Raw genomic sequence first — 10,000 nt, 5'->3', positions numbered from 1 at the left:
GGGGACAAAATATGGGTCCAGGAAGTGACCAGAAACTAGTAAATTGTGTATAAAAAAAAGATGAACCTAAGATCTTATATACAACCGGGTGATTATAAATGACCTTAGATATTTATTATGAAAAAACTAGAAAAAAAAATATACTTTTCCTCCGGGGAATAGAAAGGAAGGTTTGTTTTTTTTAAATATTAATGCCAACAATTTTAAAGACACAATTTGAGGGCCAATATATTGTACGTGGTGGTGTTGGAAAATTTCTTTAAAGAATGATATGGAGGGAAGCAGAATACCACTGTGTCTCTGTTAGTCTGTCAATTAGTCTGTTATTCTGCCAGTCTGTTAGTCAATTAGTCGATCAGTCTGTATTAAAGTGGCTAATAGTTACAGTAGCCATAACAGTCAATCACACATACCACGGCTGACATAAACAACATGATCCACCAGAGAGTCGGACGTGGGGAGGTGATATGGTAAAACTTACGGCCCCAGTGTTGACAAATTTGCATTCTCCATCTGTACTCGGGCGCCTCCCAGTACTAGGGTGTGAGAGCAAGGTTTATTATCGTCACATATGGCTGTTGTCCCGCTGGAAAAACGGTAATAATGTAGAGAGAGAGAGAGAGAGAGAGAGAGAGAGAGAGAGTGAGAGTGTGTACGTGTTTTAATAAATGCTTTATGTTTGTTGTTTTGGTGTGATAAACGAGATAGAGTTTGGTGTGGACATTTTAATATATCTTTTTTTAAGAGTGACTTAATTAAGAGTTATATATGGACTATTATTCTAGAGTGAGTTAGAGTAGTTTTATAGTACATTCTTTATTATAGTTCATTCTAGAGTGATTTTAAAGTGTAGTTCATGGTTCATTTTATAGTAAAGTGAGATACGTCCGGGCGTGTGTGTTGACGGGTCCAGCAGGTGTGTGCATTTTTCACTCGTCAGCTACAGGTAGATAGGAAGGGTGGCTTTTACCTGGGCAGTGAGGTGAGGTTGAGTATATTTTCAAATCCATCATGTCTCTCTCTCTCTCTCTCCTCGATTTATTTTTTTTTCTTTCCATCCGTCTGTCTTTCAATATTTTTGTTTCTGTCTCCCTGTCTTAATTTTATTCTTTCTCCTTTTCTCTGTCTCTGTCACTCTGTCTTTCTTTGTCTCAATTTCTCTTCGTTACCCTGTATCTGTTTCTTTATCTGTTTATATTCCCGTCTCTCTCTCTCTCTCTCTCTCTCTCTCTCTGTCTCTTTATCTGCGTGTCTTACTGTCTCACTCTGTCTGTCTCTGTCTCTCTCATATGTATGCTGTATACACCTGTCACTACACTCCTGTCTGCCTCTGACCTCATCAACAGATCAGATAAGGCCAGAGTATTCAATTTCCGAATTAAAAAATATCACTGACCGAAGTCTTGTCCAGTTAGGTGTGTTTGTTTGTTTTTGTCTGTCAGTCTGTTATGTTGCAAGTCTGTCAAATCTGTCATTCTGTTAGTGTGGGTGGGAGGGGGAAACGCCTGACACATAACACGCACCAATCTCCGTATGAATGATGTGTGTGTGTGTGTGTGTGTGTGTGTGTGTGTGTGTGTGTGTGTGTATAGTTTTATATGTGCATGTTGTGTAGTATGTATGATGCATTGTTGTATGTTGCGTATGGTGTATGTTGTATATATAGGTATACTGTATATAGTGCAATAAGTGTATACCCAGGTGTAGCGTGCAACCACCATGCTATACACGCAGGTTAATTAGGTGGGTTAGGTTAGTTTAGGTTAGATTATGTTAGGTTAGGCTAAGTTAGATTAGGTTAGCTTAGTTTAGTTTAAGCTTGATTAGGTTAATATGGATTAGTTTAAATTAAGTTAGGTTAGATTAGGTTAGGTTAGATTAGGTTAGATTAGATTAGATTAGGTTAGGCTAAGTTAGGTTAGGTTAGTTTAGTTTAAGCTTGATTAGGTTAAGTTGGATTAGTTTAAATTAAGTTAGGTTAGGTTAGGTTAGTTTAAGCTTGATTAGGTTAAGTTGGATTAGTTTAAGTTAGGTTAGGTTAGGTTAGGTTAGAGGCAGAACGAAACATTAAGAGTACCAGCATTTTACAACTCATCTCAGTATAACAGAAACTCACTGTAAACACACGGTCGCTGGGCTGAGACTAGGCGGGCCACACAAGACCAAGGGATCGCTCGTGTGTTCCCCGGCCAGTAATGTGTTAGTATATATTTCCAAGTGGCCGCGTGTATACTTTTAACCTCTGTGTGGAAGTTACACACGACACGTATAGTTGTTGGTCTTTGTATATGTTGTGTATGGTGTATGTTGTGTATAGTGTATGTTGTGTATGGTGTATTCTGTGTATGGTGTATTCTGTGTATGGTGTATTCTGTGTATGGTGTATGTTGTGTATAGTGTATGTTGTGTATGTTGTGTATTTTATATTTTGTGTATGGTGTATGTTGTGTATGGTTTATGATGTATGTTTTGTATGGTGTATTTTGTGAATGGTTTATGATGTATGTTGTATTTAATTTGTGATGTATTTTGTGTATGGTGCGTGATGTATGTTGTGTATAGTGTCTGATGTAGGTTGTATTTAATTTGTGATGTATTTTGTGTATGGTGCGTGATGTATGTTGTGTATAGTGTCTGATGTAGGTTGTATTTAATTTGTGATGTATTTTGTGTATGGTGTATGAAGTACGTCGTGTGGTGTATGTTGTATATGACGGACTTGTGTGTTTTTTCTCAACTCTCGGGGGTTTATCTACGGACATGTCTACCCACGTTTAACTATGTCAAACCTTCATCTAATACCGACAATAATAATAATAATAATCGTAAAGATGAGTTAACTATTCACATCAAACTAATTGCTTTCCAAGTTTCTTGAAGTAAAATATACAAGCAAATATACGTATGAATGTGTGTGTGTAATAAAAAAAAAATAATTATAATCGGTTTATTAATAGAGTTGCAGCTGGTGGTTGAAAATATACAAACTTACATTTGATTTGGACATAATGATATAAGTTCAATACATTTACAGGGCTGTACAGTACATAGATCAGGAGCTGTTTATTATTTTAACAATAGATGGGATGGTGCTTTTCTTATATCTATCGGTGCGGGCTCTTATGGACTGAATTTTGTTGTAGTGGCGGACTGCGCGAGGTGGGCGGGGGACTTCAGGTGGCGATGACGAGGATGGTGCAGTAGTCCACTACTAAACCCTGCTAGTGCGTGGTGGTGGAGGTCACTGGGGGATGGCATCTCCAGGGTGGAGAGAGCGTTGTTGTAGCCGGAGTAGTCTGCACCGAGCATGATTCTGCAGGCCCTCTTCTGTACCTTCTCTAGCTGACGTTGTTGGGTAGAGTTGAGAGAAGACGACCAGGCTGGTGACGCATACGTTAATTTGGGGAGAATAAATGTGTGTGTGTGTGTGTGTGTGTGTGTGTGTGTGTGTGTGTGTGTGAATCAAAGAGTTGAAGAAAAAAAATACCAGAGTGAACTTTACCTAAGAACAGTGATTGATAACTTTCTTCCGGGATGCGACAACAAAACACAGGCAAGAACAAACTCGGTCAAAAACAAAATAAAACACGATAATAGAACGAACAATATTTTATCCTGTGACGTCCTTTCTAGAAAAAAAAACCGCTTGAATAATAATAAAAAAAATCATTCGTCCTCCAGCTGTTCTTAGTTACAAAAAAAAATATATACAGTATTTAATTTTTTTTTTTTGCTTATTTTTTTTTCGTTTCATATTTTTATTTTTTTTTCATTTTTTTTAAAGGGAAAAATATAGATGTGTTAACGTCAACTGTGCTGTATATAAATCTTTCGTGGGGTGATGTTAATGTGTGTGGCAGCACGTCAGGGGAGCTGGTCACTAGGGAAATATGCACACTTACAAAAACAGAGAGAGAGAGAGAGAGAGAGAGAGAGACAGACAGGATAGACAAAGAGGAGAGAGAGAGATATACATAGATAGAGAGAGAGAGAGAGAGAGAGAGAGTATCAACAGGTAAGAGAGACCAAACCAGGTAAATATACCATTATGCCTCCTCTCACCTGTTGGGCATCACTTAAAGTACCCAGATTTTTCAGCATTTAATCGGGTCATCAGATTTTCCCTTGTATATATAACTCTTGCTGCGGTTTAGGGCGCGTATATTGCCCCTAATTGAGTGGTTTTAAGTATTTAATATTATTTTAACAATGATGCAACACCGACTTAACACCGTCTTTACACCGACTTAACACAGATTTAACACCGATTTAATACTCTTAACACCGGATGTAACACTGACTTAATACCGACTGAACACTGACTGTAATACTGACGTAACACTGACTTAATACTGACGTAACATTAACTTAACACTATCTTTACACTGACGTAACACTGTCTTAATAATGGAGGAAGCCTGCCTATTATTGTTAAGATCATCATCACTATCATCACTATCACCCTCTTACACCACTATTCTTATCACCATCACCCTTTACACCACTACCCTTATCACCATTCCCTTATCTGACATCACTCCACTACACATACACACCATCATCTGTAAACCTAACCTTTCCTTAATTACCATTCACCATCATTCCTCTCACTCATCTATATCTTAAACACACACACACACACACACACACACACACACACACACACACACACAAATAATAATAAAGCACAAAATACAAATAATAAAAAATAAAATAAAAATAAAATCTGGCTTGTGAGGTGTCAATATCACTCGGCCAAACTGGAGCAGAAAAAAAACCCGCGACATTTTTTGTGTTACAGTGAGCAGGTATAGAGTGAGAGCCTTCAACAGCACTAACCAGCTGAGGCTTGTGAGGCTCTTACTACTCTTTGATCTGTCTTCTGTTAGTTTATTTTGGATATTCTTGATGGGCTTGTTTCATTAAGTCAGGGTTAGGTTAGGTTTGTTTATTTGGGGGTACGGCGGCGGCTGAGTAGATGCAGAGTTCGTCTTCTGGGGAGAGGAAGCTAAGAGTGCCATATAGAGTCGTGGCACCATAGTCTCCTTGTGTGCCAAATAGAGGTTACACTTTCTGCAATGTGTCCAAAAGTGGCTGGGGGTAGGGGAGGGGGGTGTTTCCGTACCTCTAACCCGTTATGTCTTGGGTTCGAGTCCTGGGTCTGACAACACAAACACAGTAGTTATGGTGACTAATTTTTTTCCGAATCTCCTTACGAACTTGGTACCAGATGATTCACTAACACTTTATCCGGTGACCTCAAGTTAAGTTTTGTTCAATAAGTTAACGCCAGAGAGAGAGAGTTTTGGTGTTTTTTGTTTTGATTCATCACTAGACCAATCACCGTGCACGGAACAAAACATTCTGAAGGGAATATTAACCAATCATAAGTTACTCAGCTGATGAAACATAAACAGTCACATGAAATTTGTGGAAAAATGTGTGTGAGAACTTAATCATAAAACACATCACCTACAACCATATAAATATCCCCGATGAGGAGGTTTTGGTGATAGCAAGAGAGGGTGTTGAAGGGAAAGGTGTGATCTTAGGGGGAAAGGTGTGATCTTATGGGGAAAGGTGTGATCTTAGGGGGAAAGGTGTGATCTTATGGGAAAGGTGTGATCTTAGGGGAAAGGTGTGATCTAGGGGAAGGAAAAGATCTTAGGGGTAAAGGTGTGATCTTAGGGTAAAGGTGTGATCTTAGGGTAAAGGTGTGATCTCAGGGGAAAAGGGGATCTTAGGGGGAAAAGGTGTGATCTTAGGGGGAAAGGTGTGATCTTAGGGGAAAGGTGTGATCTTAAGAAAGGTGTGATCTTAGGGGAAAAAGGTGTGATCTAGGGAAGGTGTGATCTAGGGAAAAGGTGTGACTAAGGAAAGGTGTGATCTTAAGGGAAAGGTGTGATCTTAGGGGGAAAGGTGTGATCTTAGGGGGAAAGGTGTGATCTTAGGGGGAAAGGTGTGATCTTAGGGGGAAAGGTGTGATCTTAGGGGGAAAGGTGTGATCTTAGGGGAAAAGGTGTGATCTTAGGGGGAACTAGGATTAACACTTGGGGAAACAGGAGAAAAAAAACTCATCATTGCTTGATTGGAAGAAATTTATCATTGTTGTTGTAATGAGTAGAGTGATGCCGTTGTTTCCTGCAGTCTGGTGTTGAGTACAGTGAGAGAAACATGAAGAACGTCTTGTGGTCTCTCTCTCTCTCTCCCCCAGTAATAAGAGAACACACCATTAAAATATAAAGCATAATAGACAGATCTGTAACCACACTGTCAGAAACTGTCAACATAGACGGGGAGGGAGGAGAAGAAGAAGAAGGAGGGAGGGAATAAAACCAAGGTGGCTTCCAGTTCTCCATAGATTATTCAGTGCCGTGGTGGGTAACGATCACCTGAGCTCCTCCAATTAATTCATGACCCACCACCTGAACTCAGTAATGTGACCACGTATATAAGACGATAGCTTAGGGTAACATTATCTTTTTTACACTTATAATCTGTAAATAACAATACCACTTTAATTCATAGGTAATTTGTAAATATTATTGGTGTTCTGGGTGGGTTTTTTTTACATTTATTTGCGTATAAAGCGTATAGAGTGCAAAAAGAGGGTATTATTTAATTTTTACGCATTTTTAGCCTTTTGTGTCTCGCATATCTGATCCTCTACGCATTTTTGACTCTTGCGTCCCATTTGATATTTTACGCATATTTTTGTTTTTGCGTCTCACATATCTGATCCTTTACGCATTTTTGGACTCCTGCGTCTCTCATATTTGATCCTTTACGCATTTTTAGCTCCTGCGTCTCACGTATCTGATCCAATTATATTCCTGTGTTGTCAGACTCATTACCGGGTGCTGGAGACAAGTAGGAAAATAATAATATTCTTATTTTATTTTTTTTCTTCAAATCTCTTAAGTAAAATTCACCAGTAGATAATCTTCAGGTAACAGTATATAGATCACCTGTTGTTATGGTAAATAGTAATAGTATTAACAACAACAACGATAATAATATCATCAAGAACAATAACAACAGTAGCAATAATAATAATAATAATAATAATGATGATGATGATGACTCAGAATCAGTGGCCATAATTCCAGTACATAACGTATACTATATGCTAATAATAACTGTAATTTAAAAACGTGTGATAATCAGATAATTTCACCTGTATTTTATTATTAATTATTTACCTTATCTAAATATTATCGTAATTTAAAAACACGTTAATATGAGAAAGTAATTATCTAATGTCATCAGTTATAATTTAATAGCATAACATATCAACATTGTAATAATATTCTTTAATATTTATAAATTTGAAGAAAAATATAGTATCTAATCTAACACTACCGGGTGACCTCTGGAGCTGTGAAGGGAAGGTCATCTTGCCGCTACGTGACCTGACCTCTAACTGGCCTTGGTTAATTGGATCATTAAGACACTGGGCCAGATTTTTTGTATTTAATGTTTATTGTGTGTTAAAGGCTGATGGTACTGTGGTCGTTGTGTTTGTGGTGCTTGTGCTGTGGCAACTTATGGCAAGCAACTGGGTGGGTTGTGGACGTCGTTCTTAATTTTACAAGTTTGAAGTTGCCATATTCTGTTCGTTGGGATTTTGTTTACTATGGCAACTGTATGGGTTGGGAATTTTTTTTTTTTAGCGTTATAGGATCTAGTTTGTCTTATCATCGTTATGGCATTTCTACTATAGCAGTTTGTGTCATTTATATGGACTTAAAGCTTCCATTGACATTACAGGCTCGTCCTTGCCATATTCGCCAGTGGCAACCTATGATTACTGTATAAGTACATCTCCAGTGGCAACTTGGCGTGTGTGTGTGTGTGTGTGCGTGTGCGTGTGTGTGTGTGTGTGTGTTTTGTGTGTGTGTGTGCTGCGCGCGTGTGTGTGCGTGTGTGTGTGTGTGTGTGTGTGTGTGTGTGTGTGTGTGGCGGCATGGGCTGGGGTTCACCCCTTGTAGATGTTATTACCTGATGAGGGAGACACAAATGATCTCAACTGTGGTGGAAATTCCAGCCAGGCTTACGTATGTTGGGGTCTCTCTCTCTCTCTCTCTCTCTCCTCTCCTCTCTCTCCTCTCTCTCTCCTCTCTCTCTCTCTCTCTCTCTCTCTCTCTCTCTCTCTCTCTCTCTCTCTCTCTCTCTCTCTCTCTCTCTCTCTCTCTCTCTTTCTTTCTTTCTTTCTTTCTTTCTCTCGTAGAAACCAAGATAAACGAGGTATAAGGTAAACATAAAATTAAAAATTGGTTAAAATAACATGTTAAAACGTAGGATGAAATACGGTGTTTTAAGACAGTGGGTGAAAGTCGAAAGAACGATTTTTTAAAGAATATATTATGTGATTAAGAGCAATAATATCTGTTGAAAAAGTTGGTGAAAGCAAGCAATGTAAATAACTGGTTGAGAAAGTATTTAAATTAAAAACAATTAAATAATAATATCGAAAATGATCATAGAGGGAAAGTAATAATGTCAATGACTTTTTTATTGCAAGTGAAAGTAAGATGTGCAATGTTCTTAGAAAGCAAAAGAAAGTCGAAAAGATAATAATTTTTTATGAGAAAATTGAACGATGCCTCGGTGACGACAAGTAAATTATTCAGCGACCGAGAGAGAAAAATACTCATTTCAGTAAAATTAATGATGTGAAAAGTTTTGTGGAATTAGAATGAATGTGTTAAAAGTAGTCCAGTATATGAAGCAGTTTTAAAGGAGTGGCTTAAGATTATTATTATTATTATTATTATTATTATTATTATTATTATCATTATTATTATTATCATTATTATTATTATCACCATTGCTGTTATTATTATTAGTAGTAGTATTATCATCATCATCATCCACAATAATTTTACTGACCGAAGCACATTAATGTATTTTTTTCTTTATAAAGTAACCGTAAAAAAAAAAGTGGCACAGATCTGACAAACAAAATATCAAGACATATTCCTTCTGGTATGATGGACTAAATAATGGAACAAGAGAAGACAGAATATTTGCATCTTGTCATCCCCGAGAGAGAAGAAAAATATATTGACGTAAGGGAAAGAAGAGGGAGAAGTTAAAGAAGAAAAATAATAAAAATGGAGGAGAAGAAGAAGAAGGACTTACACGAAACGAAGATAACGAGGAGGAGGAGGAAGACGAAGAAGTCAGTGAGGAAGAATGCACTTATCACATTTGATCCAATTTTCCTGGCGTCTCAGTGATGACAAAATGAGATAATGGCGCGGGAGGAATCACAAAGGCGCTACAATGGTACTGGTGTATGACAGAGGCGCTACAATGGTACTGGTGTATGACAGAGGCGCTACAATGGTACTGGTGTATGACAGAGGCGCTACAATGGTACTGGTGTATGACAGAGGCGCTACAATGGTACTGGTGTATGACAGAGGCGCTACAATGGTACTGGAAGGTAAATATTTGAAAGCAATACACAGTACGGTTTAGATCTACAAACTTGTCTTAATGATCGAGTTGAGGCCGTGTGTGTGTGTGTGTGTGTGTGTGTGTGTTGGTAGTGACGGGGGAGGGGTAGGCTGGTTCTCTCTCTCTCTCTCTTCTCTTATTGATATATGTACGAATTTTGTCCCTCACACACACACACACAAAGCATTTTCAAGTCGTCACTGAGGTGGAGAGTGTCAGCAGCAAGGACTAGACATATAAAGTAACATAAAGTAAAGATGTCTGTCACCCTTCACCCCCTCCCCCTCCTCCTCCTCTCCTCTCTCCTGCCTCACAACACTGCCACCTCCTGCCCCTCTCACTGTCAACATGGCGAGAGAGAGAGAGAGAGAGAGAGAGAGAGAGAGAGGGGTCGTGTATATATAGGTCAGGTGAGAGAGACAGTCGTTTAGAATTCTCCAGGTTACATTATAAGTTCATTCAATATACTGAATTATTTCTTGGGCTGTGAGTGTCGTTATCCTTCTGGTTTAAAGTTTAGGTTTAATGGATTTAA

The sequence above is a fragment of the Homarus americanus genome, unplaced genomic scaffold, assembly GCF_018991925.1.
Source record: "Homarus americanus isolate GMGI-L3 unplaced genomic scaffold, GMGI_Hamer_2.0 scaffold39155, whole genome shotgun sequence".
In the NCBI taxonomy this organism is placed as follows: Eukaryota; Metazoa; Arthropoda; class Malacostraca; order Decapoda; family Nephropidae; genus Homarus; species Homarus americanus.
The sequence above is the reverse complement of the archived record's forward strand: the minus strand, read 5'-3'. Positions refer to the sequence as shown.